Raw genomic sequence first — 20,411 nt, 5'->3', positions numbered from 1 at the left:
AAGAACAATGCCTCTCCGTTCAGGGCAGGACTCCGGAGAAGAGAAAGCGGCCAGGGTGGAGGCGGCAGCGGCAGCCAGCTTTGAATGTCAGCTTGATCAAAATGATTTATTATTTCATAATAGGTAGATAGTTAAGAGCTTAGGCAGCTTCAGTGGGGGGCGCCTGGCGCCCCCCAGAATTCGGCGCCTGGGTGCCCCACACCCCTTGCATCCCTGGGTAAAGACGGCCCTGAGTGCAATTATAGGCCACATTTGCACCATATATTTTAAGCATCTTCATACCATTTTAAATAGTCATGGCTTCCCTGGGAGGTGTAGTTAGGGGTGCTGAGAGTTGTCAGGAGACCCTTCCTCCCCTCCCAGAACTACAATTCCCAGAGTGGCTTAACAGCCAATCTCTCTTCTCATGGAACTCTGGGAATTGTAGCTCTGGGAGGGAAGAGGGGTTTCGTAACATAGGAATCCAAGGCAAAGTGAAATCTTCTTTGAGAGGACAAGAAGGGAGAGAAAAGAGAGCACAGTGCTCCAAGCTCCTAACCATGCACTTAGCAAATGCAACAGTAACATTCTTTAAAAATGAGGGAAAGATCACTGTCATTAGGTAAGATGCAGTGCTGCTGTTAAAAACGAACACAGCATTTTATTTCTTAAGAGTAAATCTAATTTAAAATAGAAGAAGCTATCCAGTTGAGACCATTAAAAAGAATTAGTTACATGTAGCAAATGAGTCTTCCAGATGTCTTCCTTGCTAGTTATGTGATTTTAAAAATCTGGAAGTACGGTATTCATTTTTGTGTGGCATCTTCAAAAGATGGTGTGAGTACAAAAGTGTCTTTTATTTATATCCTTTAATTCAGGAGAATTAGTCAATATCTCTTGAGCCATCTCTGCTCTCTTGGCAGCAGCCATTAAACTGATTCTGTTTTATTTATCTATTTTAAATATTTATGAATTGATTACGTGCACAGATCGCTAAATGATTTAGAACAGAAACAATTTCAGAACAGCATATATCCCAAGTAAAACAGCAGGGTCTTAAAGGCGATCAGATAAGATTAATATTCAACAAATGTTTGGTAAAATAAAAATGTGTTCATGACGTGCCAAAATCCATAGTGCAAGCGGCTACTGTGTTGAATGTTCTCTTATGAGCATACAGGAATTTGATTTCTGGGTTATGAGGCAGCTCCAGAAGTTCTGCCCCTGGTGATATCTGCTATCTAGCAGGCCTATAGGGAGTGAGGCACTCTTTAAGGAACCCTGGACCCAGGTTGTTTAAGGCTTTGTAAAGTGGTACCAAATCTTGGTTTTTTTAAAAAAAGGTAAAGGACCCCTGGACAATTAAGTCCAGTCAAAGGCGACTATGGAGTTGAGGCGCTCATCTCACTTTCAGGCTGATGGAGCCGGCGTTTGTCCACAAACAACTTTCTGTTTTTTTTATAATAATTTTTATTAATTTTCCAAACATATAATAAAACAAATAACAAAACAAACCCTACAAGACATACAAACAAATAAACATGAATAATTTCTTAAACTTATTTTCAAAACCTTCTTTCCCGGACTTCCCCATACCTCCCTTTTTCTGCATCCTTATATTAACCCTTTCTCAGCAACCCTTCGTTCAGTTAATTCGCTCATTTTCTTTGTACATTCTTTAAGATTATGATTTACAGCTGCAATCACAGACAACTTTCTGGGTCATGTGGCCAGCATGACTGAACTGCTTCTGGTGAACAGAACACCATGATGGAAGCCAGAGCACACAGAAATGCCATTTACCTTCCTGCCGAAGCAGTACCTATTTATCTACTTGCACTGGCGAGCTTTCCAACTGCTAGGTTCGCAGGAGCTGGGATAGAGCAAGGTGCTCACTCTGTTGTGGGGATTCAAACTGCCACCCTTCTGACCGGCAAGCCCAAGAGGCTCAGTGGTTTAGACCACAGTGCCACCCGCGTCCCAAACCTTGATCCTAGGCTTATTATTGTTATTTTCTGTCAGAAAGTTGTCCCACAAGTAGTTGGGCTGCTTACATTCTATACCAGCTGAAGCTTCCAGGTCCGAAAAGGGTAGCACCACATAAAGCCAATGACAGTAATCAAGCCATACAACCACTGAATGGGCAACCATGTGTAATCTCTCATGGTCAAGGAACTCTGTTTACCCTCTGGGGGGGTGGCTTTGTGGGCGGGCACCGCGTCTCCCCTATGAACCGGCCTATTGTCAGGCGGATAGTACTCCTACCGCCAAATTGGCCAATGGCAGCAGGCATTCAGGGGGCATCAACTGGGCGCGGTACCAGTCCACTAATAGTGGTGCTTGGCACCGCACCCAGGGGAAGGATAAATACCCGGCCAGCTGGGCCTTTCAGCCTCTCTCTCGCTGCACCAGTTCTCCCGCCCACCACCCCTCAGATTAGGGTTCTTTACCAATGGTACAACTTTGCTATGGACAATGCTGGTTGCCAGATTCAGGAGCTGGTCAGGAATTTTTCCCATCTGTCAAATTGGCACCGCCATTTGTGTTTTCTCCTACCTCATAGCAATAGTCACAACTTTCTGAGGCATTGGGTTAGCCTAGTCTTGGTTGCAGGGGTGGTTGTAACCCCCCCTGCCCCTCCATGGGTAAGGGTATCCTGTTAAAAGGATCCAGCAGGAGTGACTCCTGTCTGATGCCTAGACGGGGGCTATGACCATACCACTCCTCCAACGGGGACCACTTGGGGGACACCCCGATTTGACGTAGGTCATAGGGCGCCCCCCCCCTCCGCTGACTTCACCCTTCAAAACACTCCTGGCAGACAGGCGGGAGTAACATGTGTCGTTGCTTACCTTTAATGCCTATGGCCAAACCTTTCACATCATTAACCAAAAAAGTTCTTTGATCCCAAAATCCCAAAAAGCTGTGTGTTGTCTAGTTATTTGCACCTTAGGGAATAGGGTGGCAGTGGGGCCTAGCCACACAATGGTTGTAGCTGTCTCACCAGCCAAGGCTATTAAAAGGACACCTGAGCCACTGAAGCTATCTGAGCTTCCAGTGACAGTGCTGGAGTACCCCAGACCACTAACTTTCTCCTTTATAGGGAATGTAACCTCATCCAGACCCAGAAACCACTCGTCCACAGTGCTTCTTGTCTCGCCAGGATTCGAGCCAAACTTCTTGGCCCTCATCAGTTAGTCCAGCCACTGATCAAGGGCTTGCACAGCCTCCCCTGAGAGCTAGGATGCTTTCAATATGTTCTTTGTAGTTTCAGCATGGTGACACGGAATCACAAGGTGCCAAATAGAAAGGCACTGAGTGAGGATATCAGGAATGGGACTAGCTCATCCATGAACTGCCTGGGACTGGGCTGGTTTCATAGTTCCACTCCTGATGCGAGTGCTCTGTATGTGAAGAGCATGTACAGAGGACTACAAGGGCATGCTCCATTCCAGATAATGAGTAGGGATGTGGGTGGTGCTGTGGTCTAAACCACTGAGCCTCTTGGGCTTCCAATCAGAAGGTTGGCGGTTCGAATCCTCGCAACGGGGTGAGCTCCCCTTGCTCTGTCCCAGCTCCTGCCAACCTAGCAGTTTGAAAGCACACCAGTGCAAGTAGATAAATAGGTACTGCTGTGGCGGGAAGGGAAACAGCATTTCCATGCACTCTGGCTTCCATCGCAGTGTCCCATTGTGCCAGAAGCGGTTTAGTCATGCTGGCCACCTGACCCAGAAAGCTGTCTGTGGACAAACGCCGACTCCCTTGGCCTGAAAGCGAGATGAGCACCACAACACCATAGTCGCCTTTGACTGGCGTCCTTTACCAGGGGTCCTTTACCTTTTTCTTTTTTACGGTTGTACTAGAGCCTTCATCCCATGATAGAGAAAATATTTTTTTTCTTACCTTCAGGAACATGATTCGTTCTAAGACATTCCCTCCCCTCCCCCAAATGTGTTCTAATTCAATCCTGTTTTGATTCAGGTGCATATATCTTTGGGAAGATTTATGGAGGAGAGAAGAATACAGGTGCCTTCCAGATTTAAAGCCCCTTGTTAAGTTTTCCATAATACATGGAAATGTCTTCTATAGTGAGACTCAGACTCCTTGGATGCCAAACAGTTCATGAAGTGCAAAAAGAAGTTCTTCTGGAGTATTTTTAGACTTGACCTTAGTGGGGAAAATGTACAAACCAAGTCAACATCCTGCTTAGAGTCAGAACTAGACCACTGGCAACAATTTGCATGTGTGCGTGCAAATGCTAGCATCTCATGCCTTGTTCATGGTTGAGAATACGTGCGGTAGGATTCTGATGATATTTCTATCAATTGCACATAGCTGTGGACATTTTGGGAACATTTTACCTGCGATGACAAAAAACTGAGCATGCCAAAGCCTGGCTAGTGCATATAGCTTTTGAGTCTTGCTAACCTTTAAATAAACTGGGCATGTTTTCTTGTCCGAACAATGACCTTATTGTTTAGGCTAAAATGCAGTGCACAGCCAGCTATGTTAGGAAATGAGTGAATTGTGGGGCTGTCAATGACTATTTTGGTCCACACCTACCTTATCTAGGAATTCCTTCCAAGTGTTTGGCTTTAAAGAAAAAAAGATTGCAAGTGACAACTTTGTAAATGAAGGGGCTCTTCCATCGAAAGACAGCCAGGTTTGTTTGTTTTGCTTTTTTAAATAAAAGTGGACATCCAAATATAGCAAATTTTTGAAAGTTATCAGCTACAATTTATTCTTTTATTTTACCATATACTATTTCAATTTGTATAATCCTTTCCCACGTACATCTGCCCCAAATGCTCACAACACAGGAACAGACACATCATGTAGGCTAATAGTTAGTAGAAAATATATAATAGAATAATGATATCATTCAAATTATAGGAGTAAGCCAATCAAAGTTCATATATACAATATAACAGAGCAGTAGCGAGGACCGTCAAGCCGTGTGTTCAAAACAGATGTTTAAGGACAGTCTCACATAGGGCGTTGGTGGCCCATCTAAGAGGAATTTTGGGACCTGGACAGACAGAGGATGCCATGGTGATGGGGGGTGTTTACGTGGTCAGGAAATGAGAGACTTTAGAGCAAGGTATGCTTGGAAGAAGAGGGAGAAGACAGGGATCCATCCTGGGCAGGCTGACTGGGAGAGATGCCTTTGAGTCCAGGGCTGCACTGTTGTGGGGGACAAACCCTTCTTGAAATGACCATACTGTAAGATCTGGACTCTATCCATGCAGATTGAAGGTGTAAACAAGTGAATAAACCACATTTCTTAAAGCTATGACAGTCTCCACCAATTTGCCCATCCTCACTCATAGGTAAATAGGGTTACAATTGTAGTCTAAATCAGTTAAATACAGATTACACAATCTTGGTACAGATCCACTGCAAGATTGGCAGAATCAGTCACTAAAACATGACACACTATAAGTTGATAATAATGTCAATCAATTGCTAGAATACAGACGACAAGCCAGGTACAATAAAACTTGCCAGTAAACTTCACTACTAATAAATATACATTGTAAATATACAGCCAAAGTTTCCTCAGAGGTGCCGAGTGCAGGAACTAGAAGCCAGATTTCTTACTGTCATTATAAAAAAAGTGCTAGATGCAGAGGTATTAAGACAACATTATTTAAGGATTAAATAGCAAAACGGCTTTGCAACACTAAAGAGGATACATGGAATAGTGCTAAGATCGGTTTAGTGACCATCTGATTTTGCTTCATAAACTCAATGACTGGCATGGAAAGTCCTGTAAAAACATGGTAGGTGACATATTCTTTCATATCGGAAACTTTCCATTAACTTTTCAAGTACTGCAACCCATCATGCTTCAAATGGGACCATATGAAAAAGTTTATGCACAAGGAGCACACTTTCCAGGAATAGCTTTTTTCTGGAGGACAAAAGTTTAAAGCTGAAAGGAACATTGAAGGAAGTGAGAGTTTAAATAGAGAGATTTGGGCTCTCTTAACCTGTGAGTGTTACGTGACAAAGCACATTCCAAACACCAAGTAGTTGAGGTGACATCCTTGATTAATTGGAGCAATCCCTGTTGGTGTTGCTAGTTTTTGAGTTACACCATTTGAACTAAAGAAAGAACACCAGGGCAAAACAGCAAGCATCAAAAGATGCTGTGAGCAAGACCTTCAATTTCCCTCTCCCTCCTTTTTATACCACAGCAAATCTGGCCCTGTACACACAACATGTTGGGCTTTATGCCAAAAACCCATCTTCCTATGGAATAGAGTCTTGTACATAAATACTGCTTGACACCCTGATTTTTTTTTTTAAGTGCTTTATAGCTCTGATATACTTGTCATGTAAAACAAATACCGGGTTTCCTGTCTTCAGTTCCTGTGTTTGGCTTCTGCCTTGGACATTAATAAGAGCGGTATTTTATTTCTCCAAATTCTAGTAGGCCAAAGGTGGTCCTCGCCTTGGAGGGCCTCATCAAAAGGCCTGCTCCAGAGTCCAGAAAGCAGTTTCATATTTCTGAAGGTTTGCCTAATCACATTCTATAACTCTCAAGTTATACAAGTCATAGTTTGTTCCTCCTTTTATGCCAATTCTGGGAAAGTAATGGGATTCTTGGACAGCTGTGAGCCCTCTCAGATGTGTGTAGCTTTTGTGACTCTATACTATTAGCAAGAGATGTATTGGACCAGATGTTCTGTATGTGATTTTTTGGTCACTGTTTTCCTTCATTCTGGATGCCCCACACAAAGTGTTCTCAAACTGAAGGGAGTATAAGCTGTCCCCTGATTTAAAAGCCAACTGAAAGAAAGATGTCTTCCTTTAGAGTTGTACAATGATACAGTCCACTCTTCGTAAATGATGGAACTGCTGAAATCCTTTGCATCTCCCCTTATGGGCAGGAGCAATGACCAGTAGGAAATCTGAGAGCAAAGAGGCCCTTTCAATATCAGATTTGTTCCATTTCTCAGAAATGGTGGTCCTAGCATGGGAGTGAGAACTTGGCGGGGAACCTTCCCAACACACCAGAGACTTCCAATGTTGCTGAGTAATGGGGGAGGGAACTGTACCCTAGAGACTCCCTTATTGATAAAGGTATTGATAAACTGGATCATAATCTTGGGCACAGATGGGGAACTTGTGGCCCTCAGGAAATTGTTGGACTCCTATCAGCCCCAACTAGAATGGCTTGTAGTCAAGGAAGATGGGATTTGTACTCCAACTACATCTGAAAAGTCACAGTAACCTTATATCTGTTCTAAGGCCTCATTTCTGATCTTCATAATCCACCATTGCACGAGATAAACTCATTTACTGTTGATGTAGGCCCAAGTATATGGACCAACTTCTTACATGAAATAAGTTTTTTTCAGGACCAAGACAGGACTAGAGCTATGCACAAATGATTCCTCAAAATTCTTCAACATCTTGTGAGCAGAGAAGTGTGTGTGTGTGTGTGTGTGTGTGTGTATGCATGTAGGAAGGAAATTATCTCACTGAAATTCCCCAGAGGCATCAGCCAGGGCTTTTCTTTCTAGAAAAGAGATGGTGGAACTTGCTGAGCACCCATCCAGGTTGTTGAGCTTTTTTAAGGCAACACTGCTGCCCAACCTTCAGCATCCTAAAGAGCTGTCAGAACACACCGAATAAGTGCCAAAACACACCTGAGAGGTAAGTTCCGGCTGGGGGAAAAACACCCTGTGAGATCTGTGAGATCAGCTTTGTTGTCTTCTCCTAATTTATTTTTTGTTGTTGTTTTTGCTGCTACAAGTGACACCAGCAGCTAGCTGTGTTGGGCTCCTGGCCACCATTTCACAATTTGGCCCAATTTGGCCCATTCCATTTTGCAATTTTGCCCAAGATCTCATGTCATTCCAGGGCATTCTGGGGTGGAAGTCGGGAATGACTGCAACAGAAAAATGATGGAGAAAAATTGCAGTAGGGCAAAAAAGCTGAATGTTGAAAAATTGTTATACTTTTCCAAAAGTAAGTGACTCCTTTAGAGTCTATGTTATCTAAGTTTGTAAGTGCCTATGATTGAAATCTCTTACTAACAGAAGCTGGTTGAATAAAAAGCAGCTCAAGGTAAAGGTAAAGGTACCCCTGCCTGGACGGGCCAGTCGTGTCCGACTCTGGGGTTGCGTGCTCATCTCGCTTAAGAGGCCGGGAGCCAGTGCTGTCCGAAGACACTTCCGGGTCACGTGGCCAGCGTGACAAAGCTGCTCTGGCGAGCCAGACCAGTGCAGCGCACAGAAACGCCGTTTACCTTCCTGCTATAAAGCGGTACCTATTTATCTACTTGCACTTAGGGGTGCTTTTGAACTGCTAGGTGGGCAGGAGCTGGGACCAAACGACGGGAGCTCACCCCACCGCGGGGATTCGAACCGCCAACCATACGATCAGCAAGTCCTAGGCACTGAGGTTTTACCCACAGTGCCACCCGCGTCCCCTCTATCTTTTGGTAGCTTACCTTTTGGTTAAAAAACGTATTTTTGTTAGTATGGGCTGGGTATATGATAATGGGGAGTAGAGAACCTTATACATTAGGCTCATATTTCTATGATGTTTTGTAATTATTATTCTTATTTGCTTAGTGTTACCTGATGCTGGAGGCTGAATCGCTAGTTACTAGGTGGTGAAACTATGTGTCATTTCCCCCGTTTTTGAGCGAGTTACAGGACTTCATGGCTTAATGTAATAACTTTTTGTTTTTCAAAACAGCCAAAGCGACCGTGGTTTGGGGGAGAAAGAGTTACAGGAATCCCTTTCTGACTGGTAATCAGGATAAAACTTAATGGCCTCCAGTTGCTTTGGCTCGAGAGCCAGCGGATGTGGGCACACTCGGAGCAAACAAGACAGCAACACGATGACGATTCTTGACATTGGAATGTAGATGTTGGCACTGACCACCTAGTCCTTGGTTTGGTTTTTGGCTGGCCTCTGGTAACATCCTCGATTAGCCTGTGATGCTGGCTTGTGCTGAATTGCAAACTAGCCTGTAGGAGCAGCCTGAGGTCAAGCCACTGCTGGGGCTCTATGGCCTTAGATTTGCACAGAATTCAGAGGATAAAAACAAGCATCAGTAGCATAGGTTTCGTGGCATACCTGCCTTATGATGGAGGCAGGGCCTGTACGTTGCTTATTGCCTTCTCCCTCTCTGCCACTGTTTCTATGTTCATTTGCTTTGGTATATGCTAATTGGCTTGCTTTGGTGCTGTGCTTATATGTGGGCCCTAGGGTGCTGGGCTCATGGCCCAGAGAGGGGAACTCTCTGTAAGCTTTGGGGAGTTGCCACCTATGCCCACACTAGTCAGGTGGATTGATGGGAGGTTCTGCCGAAACTGGCATATGCTCTCTTTTGTATGTCACACTTATTGTTGTTGTTGTTTAGTCGTTTAGTCGTGTCCGACTCTTCGTGACCCCATAGACCAGAGCACGCCAGGCACTCCTGTCTTCCACTGCCTCCCGTAGCTTGGTCAAACTCATGCTGGTAGCTTCGAGAACACTGTCCAACCATCTCATCCTCTGTCGTCCCCTTCTCCTTATGCCCTCCATCTTTCCCAACATCAGGGTCTTTTCCAGGGAGTCTTCTCTTCTCATGAGGTGGCCAAAGTATTGGAGCCTCAGCTTCACGATCTGTCCTTCCAGTGAGCACTCAGGACTGATTTCCTTAAGAATGGATAGGTTTGATCTTCTTACAGTCCATGGGACTCTCAAGAGTCTCCTCCAGCACCATAATTCAAAAGCATCAATTCTTCGGCGATCAGCCTTCTTTATGGTCCAACTTAACATATTAGCACTTTGCAAACAAGTCATGACAACCTCTCACTGCTGCGGTGTTCACCCTGTATCCGTAACAGCAGTGGGTCTTTGCAGGCTGTGTTGTAAGTTTACACCTTTCTTTAATAAAGCACCAGGACTGGCCAAACTGGAGTTTTGGGGCATCCCCCTTTGGTATTCCTGCACCAAACTGCTTCCACAGGCCCATAATAGTGTAAGGCCTCCTTCCCACTCTTGGCAAAGTGCTCATTGGCTACAGATGCAGAGGGCGTATGTGCACAGTTTCACCCCGGTACTCATTGCAAGAAGAGGGACCAGTTCACACAGGGGTGAGCACCTCCATTGTAAGAGGGCCCTCATTTTGGTTCAGATCTAACTGAGTGCCACAGAGACACAGTGATGGAAATGAAATCGGCAACCCTGTGTCAAAAATCAACATGGGGAGGAGACCATGTGTGCCCCCTTGGCAAAGGAATTTTTTATTTTAAAAAAAAGTAATAAGCCAAATGCTTTGCTCCTTTTCCCTAGCCAGGGACATGGGTGGCACTGTGATCTAAACCACCATGCTTTTTTGGTTTGCCGATCAGAAGGCCGGCAGTTCGAATCCCCTGGTTTCCGTCATGGTCAGAAGTGGTTTAGTCATGCTGGTCACATGACCCGGAAAGCTGTCTGTGGATAAACACTGATTCCCTCAGTCTGAGAAGTGAGATGAGTGCTGCAACCTCATAGTCACCTCTGACTGGACTTAACCATCCAGGGGTTCTTTACCTTTACCTTTTTACCCATGTGCTACAAGGCAAGACGCCGTGATCACTGCAGATGGTGACAGCAGTCACGAAATTAAAAGATCCCGAAGCTTAGGCTCCAATACTTTGGCCACCTCATGAGAAGAGAGGACTCCCTGGAAAAGACCCTGATGTTGGGAAAGATGGAGGGCACAAGGAGAAGGGGACAACAGAGGACGAGATGGTTGGATAGTGTTCTCGAAGCTTCCAGCGTGAGTCTGACCAAACTGCGGGAGGCAGTGGAAGACAGAAGTGCCTGGCGTGCTTTGGTCCATGGGGTCACGAAGAGTCGGACACGACTAAAGAACATCAACACAAGGCAAGAATGTTAAACACACACTCAGAGACACAGCTTGAGTCTCTGTTTCCCCCTTTTCAGTGGCAAAGAGGCACCTTGAATGCTGCTGCTATGGTCATGATGGAAGTGATTGCTGAGCTGATGAAGAGGCGGGAAAGCACACCAGTCTCTGCCTTTTAGAAAAGAAACTGATTTAAAAAAGATAGAAGCTTTATCATTCCTCTCTGACAGGTTAATTTTTCCTTTTAACTTCCTCTTAGAGGATGCATAAGCAACATCCTCTTGGGAGAGGAAAAGTGAGCCTGAAAGAAGAACTGGTAAACATTATATTTCTACAAGGAGAGACGTTTTCAAACAAGGAAACTGTGGGAGTCTGAAGGCATGTTAATAACCTGAGGTTTGCACTCAGGAAGTGTACTTGCAACTTCAACATCCTAAACAAGTATCCCAAACAAGTAATATGTAGAAAGAGCTAACACACACCACAGACCACCTAATTGGAGAAACCTCTGAGCCAGAGTTGGGCCCACAACAAAGGCCATCTGCTCCCCATATAGGTTGCACAGAGCAAGCTGGCTCATATAAAGTCCTGCTTATTTGTCCTGTTAAGCATATGGGCCTATGCCTATTCAACTGCTATTGTTGCAGTCTGGAGATACTAGATTAGCAAAATTCTCTATTTCCCTGTTCAGTAATGCCACACCTGGTGAATGTCCCACTGAAGCGGAAAGGGCAATTCCCAAACTCCCGTTTGCTTCCCATGCGCCAAATATAGTCCCCATGGTTGCAAAGATTAGATCTTCCTTTTGTTATGGAAGTTTCTGCACTAATTTTCACAGACCATGTCAATCCTGCCCTCAAGAGTTATCTATGAAAAGAGATGTGCGAGTCACCTTTAGCAGCTCGCCACAGGGTGACCACTTTGTGCATCGGGCAAAATGGGCTGCTGTAAGCCACAGCTGCTTAATAGGATACAACAAAGCTGTTAGTCTAAAATATACTACTGAACTGGTTGCTGTTTTATTTAGACAAAGCTAGAGTGAGCATAGCACCTGTTCAACCTAAGGACTGGCACATGTGACCTCCCTCTTTATAATGGGAGTTTTCTTTCCTTTTTCCTAGCGCAAATGGATCATCTCACCTGAACCTACCCTTCTGCATGCTGTTACTCTCTTCTCACTGAGGAGATTTACAGTGGCATGCAGTCGGCTTCATTCGTGGCAAATGGCCCATAAGAAGGGATCTTCTACAGGTAGATGACTGGCTAAGGTAAAAGGTAAAGGCAAAGGACAGTTAAGTCCAGTCAAAGGCAACTATGGGGTATGGTGCTCATCTCACTTTAGACTGAGGGAGATGGCGTTTGTCCACAGACAGCTTTCTGGGTCATGTGACCAGCATGACTAAACTGCTTCTGGCACAACGGAACACTGTGATGGAAGCCAGAGCACACGGAAACGCTGTTTACCTTCCTGCCGCAGCAGTACCTATTTATCTACTTGCACTGGTGTGCTTTCAAACTGCTAGGTTGGCAGGAGCTGGGACAGAAAAACAGGAGCTGACCCCGTTGCGAGAATTTGAACCGCTGACCTTCCAATCGGCAAGCCCAAGAGGCTCAGTGGTTTAGACCACAGCGCTACCCGTGTCCAATAGCCATAGAATAAACATGAGCAATCAGGGTCCCCATATGGTTGGTAACCCTTGGCACCACTTCAAACAGGGTACCCTTCAAGCCTTCTAGGCATTTAAGGGCGCCTGCATTCCTTATTTATTTAAATAGTTATAGGCCACACTTTTTATAAAAATACAAAAAGGTTGCATACAACATAGAAGATTGCAACAATATCAGTCAAAAACTGGTTGGGAAAAATAAAAGGTTGAGTGATCTTTTTCTGCTTGAGGATGCCTAAAATATTTTTCCTTGACTTAGGAAGGGACATTAGTTTCTTACAAGGTTCCACATACCGTATTTTTTGCACCATAACACTCACTTTTTTCCTCGTAGAAAGTAAGGGGAAATGTCTGTGCGTGTTATGGAGGGAATGCCTACTGGTGGCATGCCTATGGATTTCCTCCTCTAAAAACTATGTGCGTGTTATGGTCGGGTGCGTGTTATAGAGCGAAAAATACGGTATTATACCATATATCAGTGGTGGGGGTTTATGAGGGGTATGGGGAGGGGTAGTACCTCTTGTGGGGAACACGTAGTGCTTATTCTGGGTTTGTTTGTCCACCTTTGGTCCCCACCTGCACTCAGCTCTCACCTGTGGCTCCTAGAAGCTGTCAGCATGTGACAGCGGTCACAACCGTGGGAAACGACCTCAACTCGCTGGCTAAATCAGATGTGGGTAGCTGAAGGGTCTCAAACCTTTGCTGAGTTAGGGACTTCCCCTGCAGGTGAAGACAGGCTCTGGCAGATTGAGAGGACAAGACCAATGGTGTGTCCAACACTCAATAAGGTGGTTTCTGCATGTGCTATAGAGGGAAGAATACTTCCCTGCTGCCTTGCAGGATGTCTTTGGGAGAAGAAAGAGCTAAGGACTAAGCTCTGCAAACAAATCCAGAGTGGGGTCCCTAAGACAGTTGGACAGCGCCTTGTATGCCTCCTTTTGGCAACTCCTGCAGCCAAGCTGGTGCCAAATGTCTTCCTCTGCTTTCCTTTCGACCACATCATCAAGGCCAAGAGTTGGGTCTTGTCATCTGGGCCGCCCAGGACCTCCATACACACTGCCCAGGCTTGCGCCCCAGTGAGGTCCCTCTGGTGCTGTGTACACAGCAAAAACAATGCGGGAGGCAGCCATTATGAGTTACAGGTCTCTGTCATCACAGCACTCACTGTGATTGGTCCTGTATACCTGAAGGAGTGTCTCTACCCCCATCATCCAGCCCGGACACTGAGGTCCAGCGCCAAGGGCCTTCTGGCAGTTCCCTCACTGCAAAATGTGAGGTTACAGAGAACCAAGCAGACGGCCTTCCTGGTAGTGGCACCTGCCCTGTGGAACGCCCTCCCAGCAGATGTCAAGGCAATAAACAACTATTGAAAAAGGTATTTAAATATACCTTCTGGAAGAAACCAGAGGCCTTTCTCCTGGGCATAGTCGGCCACTTGGTGCCAAAGAAGGATAGAACTTTTTTTATGTATGCCACAACAGCAGCAAGAATACTCATTGCAAAGTATTGGAAGACACAAGATCTACCCACTCTGGAAGAATGGCAGATGAAGGTGATTGACTATATGGAATTGGCGGAAATGACTGGCAGAATCCGAGACCAGGGAGAAGAGTCGGTGGAAGAAGATTGGAAGAAATTTAAAGACTATTTACAGAAATATTGTAAAATTAATGAATGTTAGAATGATGTTGGATAGAAACTAAGTGGTTTTTAGCTGCAATACTATAAGGGAATATGAAAAATGGATTATTAATAGGTAAAGATTTAATGTTACAATATTTTAAGATTAAAGATTAGGATAAACAAAGAGGGGAAGGATTTGCTGAACCAACAAACTGAATTGGAATACAAAAAAGGGAGGCGTGAGGAGGTCCGGGAAACAAGCTAATGAAAAATAAGTAATGGAAAGATTGAGTTGTTTTTAATTATTTTTATTTTGTATTTTTCTTTTTTCTATTTTTCTTTTGTAATATTTTGAAAATCTTAATAAATATCTTAAAAAATAAACAAATAAACAACTATTTTACTTTTAAAAGACAACTGAAGGCAGCCCTGTTTAGAGAAGTTAATATCTGACGCTGTACTGTTTTTAATATTCAGTTGGAAGCCACCCAGAGTGGCTGGGAAAAACCAGCCAGATGGGCGGGGTATAAATAAATTATTATTATTATTATTATTATTATTATTATTATTATTATTATTATTATTACAGTGATACCTTGGGTTACATACGCTTCAGGTTACAGACTCTGCTAACCCAGAAATATTGCTTCAGGTTAAGAACTTTGCTTCAGGATGAGAACAGAAATCGTGTTCCGGCGGCGCGGCGGCAGCAGGAGCCCCCCATTAGCTAAAGTGGTGCTTCAGGTTAAGAACAGTTTCAGGTTAAGTACAGACCTCCAGAACGAATTAAGTACTTAACCTGAGGTACCACTGTACCCCACTCCTGTATTATATGAACTTAAGTTGCAACAACGGCGAATCTAAGGCAAGCGAGCTTCCCAATTGTTTCATGAACACATTTCACTTGTATCAGTGCTGTCACAGTGATGTTTCAGAAGCGCAGAGACAGATTCTTGACAAATGCCAAGCATTCTGTAATGCTAAAGAGTATCAAGCCTGTGGTTGTTATGCCTGCCCTATGCTCATTGTTCCTGCTTCCTTTCAGATGTAATTATTCTGACACTTATGACCTCTCTGTCTGCTCCACCCAGGGCAGATTTTACAGTGTCTGCTGCAGAAATATGGATGCGTCCAAATGACTGCTTCATTCAAATTCTTCTCCTGCTTTTTTGGTGGGGGGGGTATTGTTTTATTTGTTATTATGGATGAAGGATAGTACAGAAATGTAATTTTATATATACTTAGATTTCTCCTCCAAACTTCTCTTTTTCCACATTGTCCACACCATGTATAATTTTACATACCTCTATCCTGTCCTCCCACTACTCATCTTTTTCCAAAACTTTCAATAGGACTTGCTTATTTATTCTCCAGTAAAAGTGTATAGGATTAAAGTCTAAATCTAGATTCTGCTAAAGAATCACTTCCATTGCAGAATTGTCTGCATCACAAACATGGATAGAAGGCAAATGAGGAATCACAAGGAGCCCAAGAGCTGCTTTTTCTTCACCGGGAACCTGATTTTTAACCAAAGCAGTATGAGACACTGGATACACAAGCTTGAATTTGTTGGCCTAACTATGCCCAAGAGGCTTGCTGTCTGGTTAGTAGGATCAACAAAAGAAACAATAAAGCATTTTTTATTAGCCTTGAAGTCAGACCACTGGGAATTTTTCTTTCCAGGGAAGGGCCCACCCTACATATATTTCAAAAAAAATATGTTTCCTCCTGCCCAAGCCATATAAACAACAAAAAGAAAGAGAGAGAGAGAGAGAGAGAGAGAGAGAGAGAGAGAGAGAGAGAATCAGCAATACTGTGAGGTCCCCTCACCCGTTTAAGAATGTTGCATAAACTTGAATCATACTTTAACCACCGTGAACAGGAATTTTTGAAAGGTTGAATTTTACTTGGCACTGCTCCCTTCACATGCTTAATCCAGGAACGGGGCTCTGGAGGGTTCAGGAATACAGCAGCAAATCTCACCCATCCCCAATGCATAGGTGCTCATTTCTATGTCTGCATCATGCATACAAACTCTTTACACATAGGCTTGGGCATGTGGTTGGGGACCATGGCTTATACATATCTCTGCACATGTGAAAAGTACTATATTGTCTCTGAGCATGGAGGTCACGTTTTTATTACTGTGTTGAGGAAACTTCAGCTAGTGCAGAATTCAGAGGCTAGGTTGCTCAAACCAAGATGGTTTGAGCATATTACACCGATCCTGGTCTGACTGCGCTGGCTGCAAATTAGTTTCCGGGGCCAATTCAAAGTGCTGGTTTGGACCTATAAAGCCTTAAATGGCTCAGGACCACAATACCTGAAGGACCGCCTCTTTCCATATGAACCTCCCTGGACCCTGAGATCATTTTATGAGGCCTTTCTTCATGTGCTGCCTCCTAGAGAGATCCGGAGGGTAGAAACATGAGAACGGGGCCTTCTCTGCAGTGGCTCCCCATCTGTGGAATTCTCTCCTCAGGGAAGTTCGCCTGGTGCCTTCATTATACAACTTTAGGCACCAGGCAAAAACATTCCTTTTTAACCAGGCCTTTGGTTGATCTGTTTGACATCCCATACAGTGGCACCTTGGGTTAAGTACTTAATTCGTTCTGGAGGTCTGTTCTTAACCTGAAACTGTTCTTAACCTGAAGCACCACTTTAGCTAATGGGGCCTCCTGCTGCTGCCGCGCCGCCGGAGCACGATTTCTGTTCTCATCCTGAAGCAAAGTTCTTAACCAGAGGTACTATTTCTGGGTTAGCGGAGTCTGTAACATGAAGCATATGTAACCTGAAGTGTATGTAACCCGAGGTACCACTGTACCCTTCTAAAATGTGGCTCTTTTTCGAGGGGGTGTCATTGGGTTGTTTTTATTCTGATTATATATGTTGTGATATTTTCTGTGAGACCTCCAGGTATAAGGCGGTATATAAACTCAATAATAATAATTTATGATAGATCCAAGGGATTCTCATGTGCAGCGGGGGCTGTGTGGTTATCATGCCAGCCAGACACATAGGAGAAGCCTGAGAGCATGATCCGAGTGCCCACTTGTGATTCCCCACAGCAATAATAATAATAATAATAATAATAATAATACAGTGGTGCCTCGCAAGACGAAATTAATTCGTTCCGCGAGTTTTTTCGTCTAGCGAATTTTTCGTCTTGCGAAGCACGGTGTCGGAAAAGTTTTGGAAAAGCTTCAAAAATCGCCAAAAACCTCAAAAAAGGTTACCACACTGCGTTCTATGAGTTGCTCCTCGAAGTCAAGTCGCAACTGTATTAAGGGTGTTAAGAAAAAGAAAACAAACTTGCAAAAAATGCAAGACGTTTTCGTCTTGCGAAGCAAGCCCATAGAGAAATTCGTCTTGCGAAGCAGCTCAAAAACCGCAAAACCCTTTCGTCTAGTGAGTTTTTCGTCTTGCGAGGCATTCGTCTTGCGGGTCACCACTGTAATAATAATAATTTATTATTTGTACCCCGCCCATCTGGCTGGGTTTCCCCAGCCAGTCTGGGCGGCTTCCAACAAAGATGAAAAATACACTAAAAAGCTAGTATTTAGTGACAGATAATGATCCGACAAGGCTACACGTTTAGCTTCTAATAAAGTGCTGAGATTTCACAGCAAGCAGCAGGTTTTGCTAGGAAGCCCTCCCTCTCCTCGGTGCTGCCTCTACGCAGTCTCCCTGCATCCAAACACTTTGAATGCCAGGCTAAATTCAATCAAATTTTCCCCCATTCCTTGACAATCTAGAGGAAACATATTAGCGAGTCCACCCTCAGCTGCATTATTTACTCAAGCCTGGCCTTGACAACAAGCAATCTCGATAAGGTGGCTGGATTCCTATAGAGAAAAATGAAACAATAAACACAGAAATATGAGGAAGAAATTACACCCATTAAATACGTGGGGACTGATGAATGATATGATGGCTGCCTATTCAACTTGGAAATTTTACACATGATTGAAGCTTTATTTAGTCTAATGAAATGTGCTTCCTGAATATTGCATCTGAGTGACTGCATGACCCAGAGGACAAAGGAAAGTATTATGTGATTAGACTGAGATCATTCTCATTTTAAAGTCATTGTGATATGATTTTAAGGTTTTTAATTAGCAGCCCATGCTTTCATGTCCATTGTTTCTTTTATTGCCAGGATTCCAGTTCTGGCCCTTCTGCATATTCTTTTGAACAGGAAAGGCAGCAAAAATGCAAATTTTAATTCCTTATTCATAAAAAATAAAAAGGAGAGGAAATCTTGCTTGCACTGATGAGAACTCACAACTTTTTCATACTGCTTGATTGTAACAAAACCCCTAAGTGGTGAAATTAGAGGACTTAGGGAGGGAGAAACCAGATTCTGTTCACATTTAAAGCTGCTACCTAATTTGCAGCTTTCTAAATATAATGAGCAATCTGAAACACAACTGTCCTTTGAAATTCACACTTTTTCCAAATTTTGCAATGTAGCCAAGTAAATGTGTACAAGAATTCATGTATACAACTCCTGGTGAATTTTCACAAGGCTATTAAAGTGATGTGGAGATGTGCAGAAATGAGCTTAAGACTGAGGTGGGGGGAAACTGAGAAATGAAGAAAAACCCAAAGCGACAGATTCACCTGTCCCTAAGCAGAATCTGCCATCCTCTAATTTCTGAGCTCAGGACATTTTTTTTCATACAACCTAAAGAGCTAAAAACTTGATGTGTGGGTTTAAGCCCGACAATAGGCAAAAGATTCCTGCATTGCAAAGGAGTTGCACTTGTGCTCCCTTCCAACGCTACAATTCTATGATATGATTATACACAGACATAGACACACACACACACACAAAGAGAGAGAGAGAGATTTGAATTGACACTATAATTCTGTGCATAAGCAGAATAGTTTACAACAGCTCAGTCCATTGTGCGTGTGGCCATGATGAACCCAGAACGTGTGTGCTGTGTGGCAAGTCTCTGGTATAGGCTTCTAACCAGGAAAGGTCTAGGTAAGATTCACATTGGACACAGACTGAGCACACGACAAGGCCAGTTGTGAAACCACAAGTCTGCGCCTTCTTGACTCGCTCCTTTCATTATTTATCCTGGGATGGAGCCAAGCCTCTCACAGCAAGAGCACTCCACTAAGAGATGTGGGGAGGTGAATTTTCCCCCTCGCCGATTCCTCCCTTCACTGCGTCCCTGAAAATCTGCTTTGGATGCTTGGGGAACCCTCTAGAATAGCATGGGAAGTGGACCAGAGGATGCAGTGAAGGGGGCGGGAATTAATAAAAATTATCTTGTGTCCTCATCACCCTACATACATTAGTGGAGTCCTCCACTAGATCGGAGGCCCTTGTGTTGGCAGAAACACTCTTTCCACAAATGGAAGAGCACCTTTGAATCAGACTCAACGTTCACATAATTTCCTTTGCAGAACATTAGTGCAGACTGGCTCTTACTCTTGCGTAATCCCATTTGACAGAAGCTGAAGGTGCTGTGTAGAGATTATTTGGATCAGCTGCTGCAAATATGTTCAGTAGAGTTGTCCAATTGATGCCAGATGCAGACCTGGATCTGCCTTTTAAATACCATTCATTCTTTGTATCTCACTTGGCCTTCATTAATTTAGTCCTATAGCAGCGAAACTGCTCTGTACGTACCAAGCTCTGTGGTTCTGGCCACAGAGAATAATCAAGAGTTTGGAGAGAGTCATTAAAAATCTTGCATTAATCATGCAAGACTTCTCTCTCCCAACACACACACACACCCTGACTCAACCCTAACATACTTTATAATGCATTTTTATGTGATACTGAGGTTTTGGCACTATAAAATGATTTGGTTAATGAGTTTCAGGTGATGCTTTAAAAGTAACAGAGGGGAAAGGAAGTGCAAAATGGCAGCTTTGTCACTTGGGTCTGTGAAATTCTTCTGCCACCACTTTTGCTGCTGAATTGGGATGCCCACACTTTACAGAGCATCCCTGAATGAATCAAAGTGAGCAGAACAAGGCCAGCATTTGGGCCTGGCTATAAATATGTGAAGCAACATAGTGATGTCTTTGCCTATTACTTGGTGTAAGGGATTCATTAGCAGAACAGGCTGATTAGCCATCGACAAAAGCGAAGGGCCAGCCAAACCAAGAGAGTATAAATATTCATTTTAAAAAACCACCCCAGTATGTTTCAAGACTGTGCTGTACAGTTTCCAACTACCTAAATTTGTCTTGTTGATGCCTCCAGCAATCCCACCCAACCCTTCCACAAAACATCCTGCTTCTCTGTATGCACCTGTAAA

The 20,411-nt window shown here is 43.9% G+C and overlaps 2 long non-coding RNA genes across 2 annotated transcripts in view; one reads left to right on the top strand and one right to left on the bottom strand.

The window, feature by feature from the left end:
• LOC309528323 overlaps positions 1 to 15,804 on the bottom strand; it is a 57,938-nt gene extending 42,134 nt beyond the window's left edge. Inside the window, exon 1 of the long non-coding RNA XR_014217661.1 lies at positions 15,578 to 15,804. This is a non-coding gene — a long non-coding RNA (uncharacterized lncRNA). The remainder of the gene's footprint in view (positions 1 to 15,577) is intronic.
• On the top strand, positions 11,920 to 15,781 carry LOC309528350. Its single transcript, XR_014217695.1, has 2 exons — positions 11,920 to 12,112; positions 15,563 to 15,781. It is a non-coding gene; the product is annotated as an uncharacterized lncRNA (long non-coding RNA).
• Positions 15,805 to 20,411: the final 4,607 nt, after the last annotated feature.

The sequence above is a fragment of the Podarcis vaucheri genome, assembly GCF_965113315.1.
Source record: "Podarcis vaucheri genome assembly, chromosome: 3".
NCBI lineage: Eukaryota > Metazoa > Chordata > Lepidosauria > Squamata > Lacertidae > Podarcis > Podarcis vaucheri.
Note: the sequence above shows the minus strand (reverse complement) of the source record. Positions and strands in the feature narration are given on the sequence as shown.